Below are 18,214 nucleotides of genomic sequence, written 5' to 3' on the forward strand. Positions count from 1 at the left end.
TTGCTGTGGCTCAGAAAATGACACCCCATAGAAAATGACACCCCAAAGTATGGCACTTTGTCGTGCTGAACACTATTAATTAAAGAAAGTTGAAAGGCCTTAGAAGCTGCCTCAGAATCAAGGTCCCTGACTCTCCCTTGCTTCCTCCCCAGTGGAAGGGTGGGGCTCTCTGAATTTCCTTTATAGGAATGAAGGAAGTTCTTCCAAAAGAAACACAATTGCCTTTCATCCCCTGTCTTACACCTCATTAAAGAGGGGACATTAATTAAATAACAAGAAACTAAATATTGTCACTATACCCAGCCAGACAAACTTTCTATCTATTATTCTGAGGGTTGTAACCTGAGAGGCTTTATCTGTGTCAGACAACCTTTGTTCTCAGTGCACTTCCACCACCCACCTTCCCATAAACTGTCACTACCTCTTCCAGATCCCAGGAAAACTTTGTCCCAGGCTCTTGTGTGATCTTCAGGCCCACTCATGTCCCCTAAAAATTACTTACTTTTACTTTAAAAATGTCTATATTCCCTACTTCTCTCCCCCATATGAAGAGGGTGTTTAAGTTTCACTCATCTGGCCCTTCTTTGAATTTTATAATTGTATGACTTCCATACACTTGCACATTAATAAGTTTACTGATCTGTCTATTGTCAGTTTGCTTATAGACTGAAATTAACAAATCTTTGGGATGTAGGAAGAAAGTTCCTTTTACCCCTATAAAGTTATGCAAAAAAAAAAATCCATAAATGCATTATTTAATATAACTCAAATTTATTTTTAAATTTAACATACATTCAAAAGAAACAAGGAAAGAGAAACATGTGAATATTGTGTTACATGATTATGTGTATATGTTTTGAAAGAGTGAGAGAACCATATCTTTAAAATATGGATCAGAATGAGTTAGTTAACCTAAATCTAATTTGTTCTTTCTTTCTCAGTAATAGTGTAACTGAGTACCCCATTTTTTGGAAGAGAAAGAGAAAGATTTATTATATTTTCTATTTTTTCTCTTTCCTCCTTTCCCCTGTTCCCCACTAACTTAGCTCTTTAGAGAGCAATTACAACCTTTACCTTCTTTTCACCAGACATTCCTTGCAGGGCAAGCTTATCTAACCATGTGCTTACTTAGAAGCTCAGGAGCTGGGAACCTCCCCTTCCAGGAGATTGCCCCAAGAGATGATAGTCAATTTAAAACTTAAAGTGTACTTGTGATAAAACTTTCTCCTACCTGGAGAATATCTCAGGAAGTTGGCACTTTACAACTTAGCTCTGCCTGCAATGGTGCCAGCTCAGTCCCCTTGTAGATAAGGCACCAAAGTGAGTTCTGTAGGCCCTGCACCTGCTCACTCCCTGCCCTGCATGCTGCTCATGCCAAATCCCCCTTTAAAATTCCCAGCTTTTTGCCCCCAAAGTGAAGCAATGCCCTTAAAGGAAAGAGGCTGTCCTTTTACCCTAAGCTAAAGTTTGGAATAAAGTCACTTTATTCATACCAGATTTCATTCTTGTTAATTGGATCGTTCATGTGGCAAGTGACTGAATCTGTGTATCAGTTACAATAGAACCACCAAATTAAGCTATGCTCATAAAACTACCTTCCTCAGTCTTTCTTGCAGCTGGGCGAACAAAGTTTTACAAATGGAATGTTAGTGGAATTGGTTTGTGAAACTTTCAGAAAATATCTGTAAAGGGAATGGTATCCTTAGTTTTCTTTTCTTCTCCTATTGTTATGGGTTGGAAAGTAGAATAGTGATTGGAGCTTCTACAGGCATCTTAAATCATGCTAAAAGGGTCATAAACTTAAGGGAAGTAGTGGAAAACACTATGAAGAGCTTGACCCCTTACACTTTAGTGGATCTGGCACATCAACCCTGGATTGCTGATTGCTGGATTTTTAACAATAAATAATAAAACCTTGTATCTTCAGTCACTATTAATTATGATTTTTCTACTGTATGAAATAAAAACTAATTCTATTATTGATACAGTAACTGACACCTGAAAGTTGTGTGCTGCTTCTGACAAAACTAAAAATCAGTTATTGGCACAGTGTTGGGCACTGTGGCTTGACAACACTGAGGATTGACAAAGACAGCCTTGATGTTCACCTCAACTTGACTAAACTTTAGATAGGTTCCTTCGTAACTATAGATCTCTGATCTTCTTCATTGTAGAGCATTTCCTTCAGAAAAGAAATTTCATTTGTGACTTCTGTCTTTACCCCTTTGAGATGTAAATCTTCCACAACCTAGGAATGTCTCTTTCAAGGATCTGGGGAGGGTGGACATCACTTTGAAATGCAATTACCAAGAAAGATAGGCTCCTATGTCCCAGTTTCTGTGGAAAAGTAGGAGCCTAACTATGATGACAGTCAATTAGCAAACACAGATGGCCTAATCGCACTGATCCACCTCTTCCAAATGTCCTTCAGTACTTTTCATTAGCTCACTGTGACTGAAGTGGGGCTCTCTGTTCCTAGAAGATTGCAATGGCATTCCAGAGCTATATCTTTGGTTACTATAGCATTTCCTGATTTTGCCTAACAGGATTACTTCCCTAGGCCGTAAAAATTCCTGGACAGTCAATGGAGAAAGAGACCATGAATAGAAAAAGAAGAAAAGTTTTGTGACAGAATAACTGGGGATTCTTTACCAATACCCAGAGCAAGCCGTCAGATGCTGAATCTGGCTCAGAAGCCTTTGAATAACACCAGACTGTATCCTGGCCAGAAATTCTCACTTGCCTCAGAAATCTCCCCAGCCTTGCATAATGGCTAAGTCTCACCATGAAAAACAAAACAAAACAAAAACAAAACAAACAAACAAACAAAAAACTGATTTGAAACATGGCCAACATTCCCAGTGACCCGTGGGTATTCTCCATATTCTCACCAACAAGCCTGACATCTGAGTCTTTAGAATGGCCACCACAATAATCATATGTTTAACTGACTGAAGAATGCTCATTGATTGATTTGATTTGATTTTAAAATAGAGGCTGAGAGTGCCTCAGAATGATAGAACAGATTTTTAAGTTTGTTCTTATATTCACTGCTCCAATGAATGGTGTACCTTGGATTCCTAGCCAACACACCAAAATGATATGGCTTCAATGACTGGAGAAACACTAAGGTCCTTTGTCTTGCACCAATAAAATTAATGACATGGACACAAGTGGAGTTGTTTTAGGAGTGGAAAGCTTAATAGGTAAGAAAGAAGAAAAAAACTCCTCCCCACCCACACACAAGGAGGGCCCTCATTTAAGGCAGCTGTCATACAAGGGGTCTCAAAAGCACTAGAAATAGAATATTATCTCCATTGTGCTAATGGAGACCCAAACCTCAGGAAAGGTAGAGAAAATGGATGATATTATCAAGAGACACCTCAGAAAATTATCCCAAGTAACTCATCTTCCCTGGGTTTCTCTTCTTTCCACGGCCTTACTACAAATAAGAAATACCCCTTCAAAACTAGGTCTTAGCCCTGTTGAGACGCTGTATGGATGACCTTTCCTTACCAATCATTTTCTATTACACCAGGAAACCTCTGAGCTAGCTAAGCATGTAACCTCTCTGGCTCACTTTCAACAGGAATTAGCACAATTAGCAAAAGCTCAACTCTGGGAAATAAGACTACTTCCATTTAACCCAGGAGATTTGGTACTGGTAAAAGCTCTCCCTTCTCTCTCTCGCTCCCTAAGAGTAAGCTTGAAAGGGCCTTACATTGTTCTTCTTTGAACCCCTTTGGAAATAAAAGTTATAGTAATTGACTCCTGTATACATCCCACTCTAGTCAAAACCTGGAGAGCTGAGGGAGCAACCCCTTAGAGCCCAGAGGAATGTCCTCAATATCAATGTGAAGAAATAGAAGATCTTAAGCTGAAAATAATAAAGATAAGTGTCTGAGTGAGACCTACTACCTCAACAAATCCTTTTTGTCATTTCTACCTCTCCTCTCAAGATTTATTGTCAATTACTTACTATGACAGCCTTGTGGGAATTGTTATACTCACTCTGCTATTTGCAGTAGGACTATATTCTATAGCACCCTCAGGGTGGATTATCTGACAGAGAATCTCAATTATCGTAGCATTTTGTTTAATTATTATCCTCATATCAGGAATAGCAGTTACTAATAGGAAGTAAGCATGAGTGTTTTACTATCACTAAATCTGTTAGGACTTTTTATCAAACTTAGTAATACATCACATCTTTTAGCTCCTACAATATCAGCCATGGCCCATTTATAGAAGACTAGTTGTTGGGTCTGTCCTAAACAGTTCACTCAGTTTAATGACACTGAAGAACCTTTCAATGACCCAGAACTCACTATCTTAGGATTGCCTTTGTTAGCTTTACCTTTGGCCATTAAAGACTTATCAGGCATAAATGGGACACGGTATGGGAGCACTTTCAACTGGGTAACTATCTCCTCTCAGGGGAACACTTTGCTCCCACTGCCAAAGAGCACTCTCCCTGAAAATAAGCTTCATAACTTCAGGCTGGGAAAAGTTGACCAGGTAATAACAAATGTCTCCCTCTGCTTTAAAAACAGCAAGGAAGGAGTATACTTGAGAGATCTCAGATATTGTAACCTCACACTTGTAGTTGCTGGTAGTTCAGATTTGGAGAGGAAAGCACAATAAGGGCGATGGAAAAGGATAAGAAACCCTAACGGGGGCTTTCAGAATGTAGCCTCTCCTTCTGGTTGGAAGTCCCTATAGGAATGGCATACTCTAAGTAAGCATCTTGACTGTAATGTAAAAGATAACACATAGACCTTTCCCAATATGCCCCTTCAGGGAACTCTAGACCATTGTATTATGTTTGCTAATAGTAGTGGCCTACAAATCTGTAGGCAAACTGAAGACATCTGCACTGACAGCCCTTGCCACAAGGATCATCTGAGATACTGGCCAGGGAATACTATGCCTCTAATTTTTTGAAACTCCTTTTGTCAGGTGGACCCTTCCCACTTGGCATGTCAAATTCCAAATGGCACCACAAAAGACTACCCTAAATATGGGTACCTTTATCCCAAGGATGCCCCTATTATACATAAAAAAGCAAAACTTCTAAGATATGAGAAAAATCTGCCACTTTCTCTCACAAGCCAAAACTTAGAACCATCCCTTCAAGGAACAGGGGTGTATTTTCCTTGTAGCTACTGGCTACACTTAATCTTTCCAAGGCATTGGAATGGAACATGTACTATAGTAGCAGTAGTCCCTGACACTATTCAACTGAGATGGCAGCATCATCTGGAGACATCCCTAACAGGCTCTTTTCTAGAAACTGCACTATCTTAGATACACTGGACAAAGAGATCTTTCATTTCTATGCCCTCATATGGAGATTAACCGAAAGGGCCGACTGGGCAGGGCACGCACATGACAATCCCATCTTAGAAAAACCATGCATGGAAAATTCTATAGCCAGAGGTCTATTCTGGTTTGCGGGCATTCCTCTCCTTGAAAGATCAGTACTTAATATTTCTATTACGATGCAACAAGGATGGAAGTCAACTGTAGGTGCCATAGAGGCACAACAGTAATCTATAGATTCATTACCCTCAGTAGAAGCACAAAATAGATGGACCTTAGATGTCCTTATTGCTGAAGCAGGAGGCACCTGTGCACTTTTAAATCCAACATGCTACTTCTGGGTTAACACCTCTAGTCTAGTAGAGGAAAACCTACAGATACTTAAAGATCAAATCAAAATCATTGACAGGTTAAGAGAAAATGAAATGTAGGCTTCAGCTTTGGGTGCCTGCAATCTCTCTTTAATGAATTCCAGTGTTCTTTATGGAATTGGTTAGCTCTTTATTAAGCCCCCTCTTGCTTGTATCTTGTATTAATATCTGGGCCTTGTATACTCAATAGCATAACTCAAATTGTTTCCTCTTGCCTAGAAGCAATCAAACTCCAAATGGCACTGCAAATTGAAACACGCATGGACATGCCATTCTTCCAAGGATCCTTAGATTGACCCCAGCAGGAACCCTAGGTGCTGTTCCCCTTCTGATGCCCCTTTCTAGCAGGAAGCAGCCAGAAAGAGTCGTTGCCAGAAACCTCCTAACAGCAGTTAGGGTGACATCTCTTCAGGAAGGAATATTACAGGAGTTATTAAGAAATTATTTTAGGCAGATAGAAAGAGAAAGAATTCCTTGGTAAGGCTTTTTCTTTTAATGAAACAGTTCCTCAAACATTTCTTTTCTAACGGAAAGCAGCTTGAAAAGCCAGACTGGCAAGCAATGATATGTAAACACCAGCGAGTAGAAACCAGGTCCAGTCAACACGGTGGTTCCCACCCTCTTATACTTATCACCACATGTGCTAGTTGTCATGGCCACCTCCAGGTAACACCACATTTGCAGGACATCATGGTGACCTGCATTTGCATATTAAAAGGCTAGAGTTGGAGGGCCAATTTATTTCATGGGCTATGTGAATGACACACCTGGTCAAACCAATCCCTTGGGCCTTATGAAAATCAGACACCATCTCCTCCAGCCTCCCAATATGACCGACTGTTTTCCCCTACACACAGCGTTCCTTTTTATTTGGAGCCCCCCCTTCCCTCTGTACAGGGAAGTTTTTTTCTTCTTTCTTGCCTATTAAAGTTTCTGCTCCTAAAACCACTCCATATATTTCCTTGTCCTTAATCTTATCAGCGCGAGACAAAGGACCATGTGTGTTTCTCCAGTCATCCAGCCCGTATCACTGTTATGCCATGGAAAACATTGGTTATACTTTCACTGGTGCTGCCTTTCAATGTTAGATATGGTTAAAGCTTTATGGGAAATGGTAGGAAAAAAATCTTACAGTTTTTTGGTTTGAGTAATTCTAAGCATAACCCTAAAAAAAGAAAATATCTTAGGCTAGACTTGCCCATTGCAAGCAGATAAGGAAAAGAACACAGCTTTGCAAACAGATACTTTGTCTAGAACCTGCAATCAAGTTAAAAGTTCAAAATTTGTAGACTGACAGAATTGAAAATTCAACTCCTGTACCTCAAAGTGAAGCAGTTACAAACAATCGTGCTGAAGTGGCAGCCTTAGAAGGAGATTAAACTGAGGCCCTAATCAAAGGCCGTGAGCACCCCAACAGAGAGTATTATATGGAGTGCCTTCTCATGCAACCCTCAATGCAGTAGCCATTAAGTTGAAATATAGGAAAGTGAACTTTATTACAGAGGCCTGCAGTGAAAGACTAAGACTCCATGTCTGGATGAGATCTTTGGAAATGTTACTTGCATAATAAGCTAAGTAGAAGAAAGTGGAATGAACATCTAAAATGTTTTACAGGGAATTTTTATGTTTTGTTTTATTTTATTTTATTTTATTTTATTTTATTTTATTTTATTTTATTTTATTTTATTTTATTTTATTTTGCCTGGTGGCTACAAATTAGACTTCAAATATCAAACAAACTCTAAGACAATTCCCAGATTTCCAGACCAGCCTTCAGTAGTAAACGAGCAATGTAAATTGGTTAGCCCAGAAGACCATACTCTCTAAAGCTACTTCAGATTTGAGGAGGAAAGAAAGTAAATCACTTCTCAAGGGCTTGGACTGGAAGCCACGGAGGACCACAGACAAGGGAATTCTTCAGGGAGATCTCAGGCAAGTTTTTAAAAAGTGTTAACAAGAGGATATCTTTCCCTAACACAAATGGAATCTTCGCAATTCCTGAGGATAGTGTTGGCTTATGGCTATAGATGACTAATAGCTGTGTTTTAAAATCATTTCCCTTTCCAATAAAGATTTTGTTGTGATAATTTTTTTCCTGTTTCATCATTCAAATTAGGCATGTTGGGAGAATGCACAATATCCAGACTGAGATTTCGGACTCTGAAATGAATTTTGTAATCAAATTGGATTTGGTGATTGTCTCACTCAGAGAAGTGGGGAGTATATTATTCTAAAGGAAATAAATGTAAACATGGGTTTTGAATAACTGAAGAGGTCAACAGTGGCAGAATCTGCTAGATTTCTCTTCATATCCACTTGCTCCTTTTTACTTACTAATAAAACTGTTTGAATTTGAACTATTTTGTCAATATCTTGAACAAAGTCACCCTTTCCTGTTTAACTGGTTCTGCAAAATTTTTGTGTTATAAGATTCGGATGTTGTATGTTTGATAGCGGGTGAATCTTGTTATGCCATGGGAAGCATTGGTTAAACTAAAGTAAAAAACTTAAAACTCAAAATTCATATGATATGGACTGGCAGGCTAAGATAAGATTTGGTGAGGTCCTCTCCAAAATATTGAGAATGGTCATCTCTAGACAGTTGGAATGTGTTTATATGTAAGTTAAACACATTCCATATATGTTTATATGTAAGTTTAAAAACTTACATTAAAATCATTTTATAAGCATTTCTTATCTTTGTTAATGAGCAATTAAACATACTGTTTTGGAGCCAATATACTTATGTTATCTGGCAATATCATGATATAATGAATAAACATAAATATCTTATTCAAATGCTAATTTAGTGAGAAGGCCTTATTAGCTTGGCAGATTAACCTTTTCACTCTTGTATTACAGTAGAAAAGTTCATTATGTAACCAATCTATAGAACTTTGTATTAGACAAAGCTTTTCCTTTTTCCCCTTAATATAAGAGAGCGCTATCTCTTAAAATTACTGGGATGACTCAGTCATCATAGGCTTAATAAATTGTTACAAAACTTAAAAATTTTAAGTTGACAGATAAAGTGGATTTTCTCAGCTTGTGTAATAACATTCATGCCAACTGATAATTTTGTAGGTACTGATTGCTTTAGCAAAGTAAAACATCTTTGATTACATCATATAACATAAACTTAGGTATGGCAAGAGCTATGAAGAGTCATACTATGGCCAACCGTCTAATTACAACAAAATTGTAGAAAATATCTTGCAAAATATGTATTAACACCATCGTCAGTGTCAGAAATATTCATTAGGAAATACTAGTTTTCTTGCATATTGCACAAGATTTGAAAAATGCTAGTCTTGTGAAAAAAGTTCTTTCAGAATTTGGAAATTCCCAACAGTACTTTTGACTGAATTACTAAATTACCAAAAGTGTTGAAGTAATATCTGGCCTTAATATATTTTTCTTCAATAGCACGTTTATTTATTTATTCTCCCTATTATATTCAACATAAAGAAGGGACTAGAACAAGCAAATATGTTGTTCCACAATTGGCAGCCTTTTTTTCACCTAGAAATTCTTATCCACGTTTACCAAAGATGACTAATGAAGCTACGCTAACTTTTTGCATCTCTCACTTCAATTCCTTGCATTCCAGAAAATGCTATAAAAAGTAAATCAACCAAAGGAAAGGTTTAATAGTAATTTGTGTGTGCATCTGTTCTATTAGGGACTGGAATATATTTCTGTATTTAACACTGCTTTTCCTTTCTAATTTGAAGTATGTGACTTGAAAGTCTTTTCATTTTGACTGTTACCTGTCCTCAAAGCTTTTCTGGAAATGGAATATTATTATATTTAAACTCAGTGTTGGACCACCACCAGATTAAAATAAATGAACATGTTACATTGAGTAGCCAGTTAGGTATGAGCTGGGCAGGAGAGGTTTCCCACACCCCACATAGACACACACTAGGAGTGTTGGTGACCATCAGGTGATGGTCAAGCAGTTGTTAACAGTTTATCTAAATATTACCCAATTATCTAATAATGGGTCACAGCCAGTGCCAGGGGGCAGGCTTCTTAAAGAAAACACTTGAAACAATTCAGCAGCTTCCCAGTAAGATTTCAGCCATGGGGAGAAGTAATGGAAGATCTTGGAAATATGCCAACATATAAAATCCCAAGTTAAGAGGTCAAGTGGCACAATTGGTTTCTCAAGTCACCTGCTTGGCCCTCTTTTAAGTTGTACTTTCCTTATTTTCTTTCCTTTCCTTACTGTTCTAAAGCTTTTTAATAAATTTTCACTCCTACTCAAATTTGCCTCCATCTTTCCTTCTGCCTTGTGCCCTGTGGTTAAATTCTTTCTTCCAAGGAGGCAAAAGTTGAGGTTGCTGCAGATCTCTGTGGATTTGCCACAGGTAATTCGAATACATGCCACTGGTAGCAAACTAATGGAAGTATTTTACCCTATCTAGAAGTTTTGTTTTTGTAAATTATGAAATCTGAAAATTGAGTAATTACAAAAAATGTATTTTATGTAAATATGTATTTTAAGTAAACAAATTTCAAAACATTTAGAATATTTGGGCAAATATTAAGTTAGTATTCAAGAGAAATGTTAGCAAATGACTATTTAGTACTTTACTCTTCATTGGTCAACCTTGTCTGATGGAGGAAACATTGACTAGACTAAACCTTTTACATAGAGAGATAAACAAGTGCTTCGGTAGTTTGTTTGTTTGTTTGTTTTGTTTTGTTTTAAATCAACTGCTTAGGAGTTAAAACTCTCAAATTATGGCTGGTATTTGAAAGCCTATCGGATATCTGTAGATTAATGAACACTGCATTAATGAAAAATGCAAAATAGCCTATTAACCTAAAGATAGGCTTTTTTTTTTTTTGCAAAATTATGTGAAAACTTGAATGATCTGCCTAGAAATGAGAAAAGTATCACAGAAAATATCTTTTAAAACCTAACTTTTTATAAAACTTAATATAATTGATTACACCTTAATTTCTAATTGTTTTTTGTTCTTGATAATAATATACCTGAACTTATTTCTCGTATTTTCATTTTCTGGCCTTTTGAAAAGTAATGTGATTAGTTTTTTTTCCTTTCAATTGGAGCCTAAAAGTGATGCTCATTCTATGGCATCATTATGCTGTCTTAGTGATGCTATGGAATGAGTGGGAATGAGGAGCTAATTCTCAAAGTCATGTTTCTTCTTACAACATTCAAGGAATATCCTTACAGAAGGTAAGTTGGATTAAATACATTTGTGAGATATTCCCTGCTTCAATAGTTTTTGATTTTAATTTATCCAATAACTAGTTTTCAAGGACTATTATATTTAATTGTCTGTCTTCTTCCAGTCACACTTTTTCTCAGTCTCTTGCAGTTTGCCCTTTCAGTAATGAGACTAGTGGAATCTTTAGCAAGGCTGAGTCAGTGGATTATGAAAGCTCTAAAGAACAAAATGATGCTGATGTGGATCTCTTACTTTTATTTCTCATGGGTAAAAATCCTGTATAGTTTTCAGTTTGAAACCTGAAATTTATGTGTGCAAATGGGAATATTTTTATACCAATGGTTTTGGATTCTAGATATTTTTCCAGAGTGCTTAGAAGGCAGAAACAAAACTTTGTATAGGATCTAGCAACAAACATTTAAATAAATACTTAGCATCACATGTATCACAGAATATTACTTTAAATACAATAATAAGTTAAAAGGAGAAATTTTGCCTGATTATGATGTAACAAAATAGAACTCAAATCATCTTCATTCACTTAGTAACTACTTATTGAGCACTTATCCTATAATTGTGATGGAGTTGAACATTGGTCCTACTATCCTGCTTGTAGTATATGGGGTCAATATTGTTGTGTATTATCAATGCAAAACAATTCCTAATTAGGTATAATTACTTGATACAAAATATGGCCAAGTAATCATGCTGTTTCCCATAATTGTGATATGAGAAAATTTAACAGGAAATTCTTATAATGTTAACTAATTGGGAAATACTTCTCTGGTGATGTTTAAAAATAAGATCTTAAAATTAAGAATTTTACCTGTATTTCTTATTTTAATTCAAGCATCCTGTTTTATGTATTAATTGCATTAAAAGTGAATTAAAATTACATAAAACTGTTTTATCTGAATATTCTTTTCTTGAATTGATTAAACATTAAAATAAACTGTATTTATTGAGATAAAAGTAATGAGTGAACTCCAGAATTTCAATTACATATTGCTCACACATCTACTTTCTTTCCCATATTTAATTAGGTATGAAAAGAGTCAAATTACTTTTAAGGCTGAAAATTATACTAGTATTAAATTTAGTCATTTAAATTCTCTATTGCCATGTGTTGGATAGATTTTCATTTCTGTCCAGTGGTCTCTGTTGGCTATAATACACATAGATAGCTATCTGTAATTTCCCAAATACTTTTAGTGCATGAAACACAGTATTATATATACACATAAGTAGAATGTGCTATTTTAATAAAAATAAAATTACCTATTTTATTTTTAAATTTAAGAAATTATTTGGAATATAATATAATAGACATAACATGTAATTGTGCTGATAAACTATAATTTATTTAAATTTTCTCATTAACTTTCTTCTTCTTTTTTTTTTTTTTTTTTAATTCTCTAAATGATTCTAGGCCATGTGCAGTGGCTCATGCCAGTAATCCCAGCACTTTGGATGCTGAGGTGGGAGGATTACTGGAGATCAGGAATTTGAGACCAGCCTGGCCAATATGTTGGAACAGGGTCTGTAGTACAAATACAAAAATTAGCTGAGAGTGGTGGTGCAGACCTTTAATCCCAGCTACTCAGGTGACTGAAACACCTATATACTTTAAAGTAGCATTTTATAAGTGTAATGTGAGGGTTACATATCCAGTGTTTTCCATGAGGGAAACTGATAGTTATTGATGGCCGTGATGGTGGACCATTTGGAGTGGCCACTGCGAAGATGCTAGCTGCATCAGGGGAGGCTCAGCTGGGGCTGTGTACTCTGGAGCTGGCAGGGGGCAGGCACAGGTGATCCCAGCAGGAGCCCCACACCCTACTGAGTTAGTGGGGTAGGAGCCTGTACTCCCTGGCCCAACTGCAGCTCCAGATCTGGGAATCCTGGTGCTCTTGGGGGCCCAGGAAACACCCTGACACTGCAGGCTTAGAGGTGCCTGCTCCCGATCAGGTGCGGTGGCTCAAGCCTGTAATCCCAGCACTTTGGGAGGTCAAGGTGGGCAGATCTGGAGGTCAGTTCGAAACCAGCCTGGCCAATATAGTGAAACCACCTTTCTACTAAAAATATAAAAATTAGCCAGGCATGGTGGTGCATGCCTGTAGTTCCAGCTACTCGGGAGGCAGAAGAATCACTTGAATCTGGGAGGTGGAGCTTGCAGTGGGCAGAGATTGCAGTGCTGCACCCCAGCCTGGGCAACAGAATGAGATTCTGTCTAAAAATAAAAAAAAAAAAGAAGTGTCTGTACCCACTCTCCGGCCTCTCTGTACTCCTGGTGCCCACTCTGCAGTGGAGCAAAGTTGTGGATGTGTCGTAATAGCTGAGCCCGGGTGCTGTTGTGACCTGGCTGGGTGTGCATGTAGTCACCGTAGTGCTGAAACAACAGTCTTGCACTGCCTTTGCTCCCCTTGCTGGGAACTGATGCTGAGACTAAAATATTTTGTGCAGATGAGCATGGGAGGGAGGCTGGGAGACTGAGGGCAGCTCAGCATGGGTGTGCCAGTGCCCTTCAGTGTGGACAGCCTGGGTGCTGTGGATGGTATGTTGATGGTGGTGGGAGGCAGACAGGTTCCTAGGTGGGAAGGGCTAAGTCCCCATTGATGGTCTGAAGCCTGGGGACTGGGCTGCAAGTTCCATGTGAAGTCTGCGACTTGGAATGAGAACTTCCATGATGCCTTATGGCTAATCAAGTGGTGCTTTTTTTCAGGATGCCTATGACCAACCATGGATCAGTCAGCATGCATTACCTTCATTCTGAGTCCATAAAACCCCCAGACTCAGCCAGACTCAGACACTCCTCAATACTACCTCCCTGCTGATAGGTGCTACCCACTTTGAGTCTCCTCTCTACTGAGAGCTGTTCAGTCATCCAGTAAAGGTCTTTTTCACTTTGCTCACACTCTAGCTGTCCATGCAACCTCATTCTTCCTGGATGTGGGACAAGAACTCGGGATCTGCCAAATGGCAGGAGCTAAAGGGACTGAAACACTTCACTGGCCAGCTCATCATGCTGAAGGCAGGAGCTGAAAGGGCTATAACACTATAGCCCTACCACCTTCTGCTGGCACTAGGCAGCCACTTCATGTGACAGGAAGCAGTGGCAGGGCCAGGCCAGTCCAGGAGAAATGGGCCAGAGTGGGGCAGCAGGACTAAAAGAGCTATAACACAAATGGGCTGAAACATGTACCCTGCCTCCACCCTGCCACCAAAACATGCACCCCTGCTTGCCGTGATGTGAGCAACGAGAAGGAGAGAAGAGCTGTAGACCTCCTGGGAGCCCACATCTCAGGGCTCCTCAAGCCAGGGATGTGACATTCTATAACACCCACTTTGGGGCTCTGCAATTACCGGTGTCTCCAAGTTTTGTGGTGCAGCCACGTCCCCCTCATCCAGACACTGGTGCCTGCAGTGGAATCCACTTATGGTATTTTTGGTCCAGCCACAGCCTCACGTGGAGCTGGTGCCTAAAGTTGTCTGCCCCATTGCAACAGCCAGCGTGCCTGGGTCTGTGCAAGCGGTCAAACCCCACACTTGCTTGGTCATACACCCTTTACCACCCTGTGCCTGGCTCACCCCTGGCAGGCATGGGATCCAGGCTGGTAGTGAGAGCCTGCCATGATGAGTGGGTGAAATGAGTCCAGTGGATATGAGCAAAACTCAAGCAGAGGTGCCACCAGCCACAGAGGTTTCTGGCTAGTGAAGCAACACCCTAAGTATCCTGAGACATTATAACTTCTAAGGAAATAAATAGGGAAATCCCTGTGGAGTTAATCTTTTAAGACAGGTTGGATTTTTAACAGATATATAGACCTGCATTTTAAGCCCAGAGAGAGCAATGGCTCTCAAAGATGAGAGCAATACTTATATGCCCCTGTATGCTTAGTACCTATGAAATGGAATGGGGAATATTGAAGGGATATAGTAACATAAACAAAAACCCAGAATTCACCATATTATGTAAAATGCATTAGGAAATTAAGATTATATAATTTAAAGCGCTGTTTTGAATAACACTGCAGAAGTTGAAATGGTTGACTTGAGTCGGTATGATTTTAAGAGATAAGCTGGAGAAAGAAACATTTCCTACCGTAAGCAATAAAAGGAGAAGGACAAAAACACCAGCAAGAACATTGTCCATAGAGACCTTTTTCCAAGGACTTTTCCTTTCAAATTTTAGAAATTGTAATTTGTAACTGACCATTTTCTTTCTACATACATTCTTTCTCAGATTTTTTGCTATTTTTTATGTGCATCTGTCCTTTCCAGAGTCTACAAGACTTTCAAGGTTAGAATCATACAGATTACTTTTTTCTAGATCCCCTATTGTTATCATAATGCAGAGAATTCATTAGCTGAGTTTCAGCCTTCTGATATGAAATTAGAATGACTTTCCATATGGGCCCTTTAAATTCCAAAAAATAACACTAACAATGGTAGTATTAAGTGCTCAATAAACTTGATGTTTGTTGATTGATTTCATAAAGTGTATGCCTTATCTTCACATTAAGAAGTAGACTTTTTTAATCCAAAATATCTTCCCATTGGTATTTTATAAATGCAACTGCAACAGTGAAAGTGACAGATAGATATAAATATTTTGGGCATTTCTATTAAAGTTTCACCCTTTTAAAACTGTGTTGCATTCCAGACTGTAAAACTTGCTTTTAATGTGTTATAATTCAGGGTTTTTTAGTCCTCTTCCCTCATATGATGTTATAGGTAGATATTTAAAGTTGATGTTGTTTCTAAATTTATAACAAAGCTATGGATTACATATTTAATGGAAACCATACTCAAAAGCAAAAAATAATGGCAGCTCTTCCAAAACATTATATTTCTAAAAATGTGTTAAATAGGTACTATTTCTCTCTAAATGCTACATAAGACATGGATTACATATAGTGATAGTGCATATTGATCTTCAAACTGAACCTTTTAGCTTCAACATTCATAGATTTTGCTTGGTTTTCATGTTAGGTAATACTATAAGCATCATTTTAATCTTCATTTGAGTTATTAAGGAAAATGTCCACTTTTACATCAAGTAACAAAGTTACAATTAATGTAGTTAACAAATACTTTAGTAACACTTAAATGATTATCTTTAATCTTTCATTTCACTTCCTGATAGTTATTTGGAGCTAATTTTGGCAAGCTGTGTAGCATGATGTTAACAGTTGATGATTTAGATTCAGATTAGGAAGTCTCAAAGCACAAATCTAATAGTTCAGCTGTAAACTTTCTCTATGTCTTTCAGATTTCTCTGCCAAAAATATAGGAATATTGATAATAGTTATGTTGGCAATATGCTTAGAGTTATTGTATAATACAGCAAATACTCAATTATTACCTGCTATTATTGTATTTATTTGGATTTTATAATTTGAAATAAACTGCAATATGTAATCAAATAAGAATCTGACATCCATGACTAAAAATAATCAAGTTCTAAAAGCACATCCTTTAAAAATAATATTTAATGAGATAACTCATAAATTATTTCAAAATATATAGAAAGTGGGTTTATCACGCTAGGATTTACATGTATTTATCATTTTTTTGACAAATTTTACTTGCCCTTATTTATAAAGATTTTTTGGAAAGAAAAAGTTACAAAATTTCAGTTAGACAAGAGACAAAAGTCGAAGAGATCTCTTGAACAACAAGGTGACTATAGTTAATAATGTATTGCATTCTTGAAAAACCCTAAGAGTGTATACAAAGTATTCTTACCACAAAATGATAACTCTGTGAGGCAATATCTATGTTAGCTGGCCAGACTTAGTCAGTCTACAATGTATGTACAGTATATTTCAAAACATCTATTGTACACAGTAAATACATACAATTTTTCTTTCAATGTAAAATATAAAATTTAAAAACCCAAAATATTATTTTATCTTTTTTTGTTTTAATTGACTGAGGTGAGTTAAATGTTGTTGCTTCTTTACTTAAAGGCTATTTAACAAAAATCTGAATAACCATAAAAGCAAAAATACTCTTAAACCAGTATCCTAATTCAACATGGTCAGTGTGGATTTTTTTTCGTGTGTTGTTTTCATTTTATAACTAGCAGTAATTATAATCAAGAAGCTTAGACATTTTTATAAATGCTGACAGAAGTGCTCACTTAAAAACCGCATGGCATCTGAGGATTTATGAATGCATATGTACACCCAAAAGGTACTTTGGGCTGAAATAGATGACACTCAACTACTTCCTGTTAGATGTAAGAAAATGTGTTAATTGCATTTAATATAGTTTATTATACTGTAGTCAACACAGGCCATCTGTCCACAACAGCTGCCTCATGGTGTTTTCAGCAAGGCATGTGCGTGTATATATTTTAAGTGAAAGCACAATTGAAAAGAGCAAAACAGCCTACATTGAGTTTGTGTTACATGACTCTGCATCAAATAAATATAAAAATATTATACCAGCATGAATATACGCCAACCAAATTTTATCCTTGTGCAAGAAGTGACTTTGTTTAAAAGTAAATATCAATAAATCACTTAACTAAGAAATAACCATTAGAGTTTGTATTGTATATGGACAAAAAAGTAAAAAAGATGACTGAAGTATTTTGCTTACTATATAAACATAAATGGGGGTTTGAGAAGACTTGAGAGAAATAGCAAAAGAGACTCCAGGAGCAGATGAGATGATAAGTCAGGGATCTGGAACCTGTGGTGGTGAAATGTGTACAAGGTACTTTTAAAAACAAAAATGTTAAATACTCAATATGCTATTAGCAATTCTGTGATTTATTCTGCTTATAAAAGGCTTAGTAAAGTCTACTAGACAAAAAAATTGTTGCACATACTATGTTTTTGCTAGATAAAGATCAAAGGTAATGCTGTTTTGATGACTGGGTTCAGGTAAGAATCAAAAGGCAAAGCATGGTGGGGTTGAATTTCAACTTTTTAAACAGAACAGACTTGGGAAACACAGTAACTCCTAGAAATATAGAGATGATCATGCAAATATGCTACCTCCTCAAAAATTCAGATACCTTGAGATGAGGATACCACTTTTCCCAAGCAGATAAACCTTAACTAATTTTAATTGGATTTAATTCAATATATTTTATTTTAGTCAGAATAAGCTTATTTTAGGAGAAAAGGTGACCTCAGTAGGTAACTGAGTTGTTAATTTTCTGAGGAAAGAAACGAAAAGGTAAAGATAATTCATTTCAATAAATATTTATTGAGTGTTTCTTGTGCCAAATGATTGTTAAATCACTGTGTATCTCACAGTGACCAAAGACAGAAATCCTTGCCTCTATGAAGATTATATGCT

Source organism: Papio anubis, chromosome 6, assembly GCF_008728515.1.
Source record: "Papio anubis isolate 15944 chromosome 6, Panubis1.0, whole genome shotgun sequence".
Taxonomy (NCBI): domain Eukaryota; kingdom Metazoa; phylum Chordata; class Mammalia; order Primates; family Cercopithecidae; genus Papio; species Papio anubis.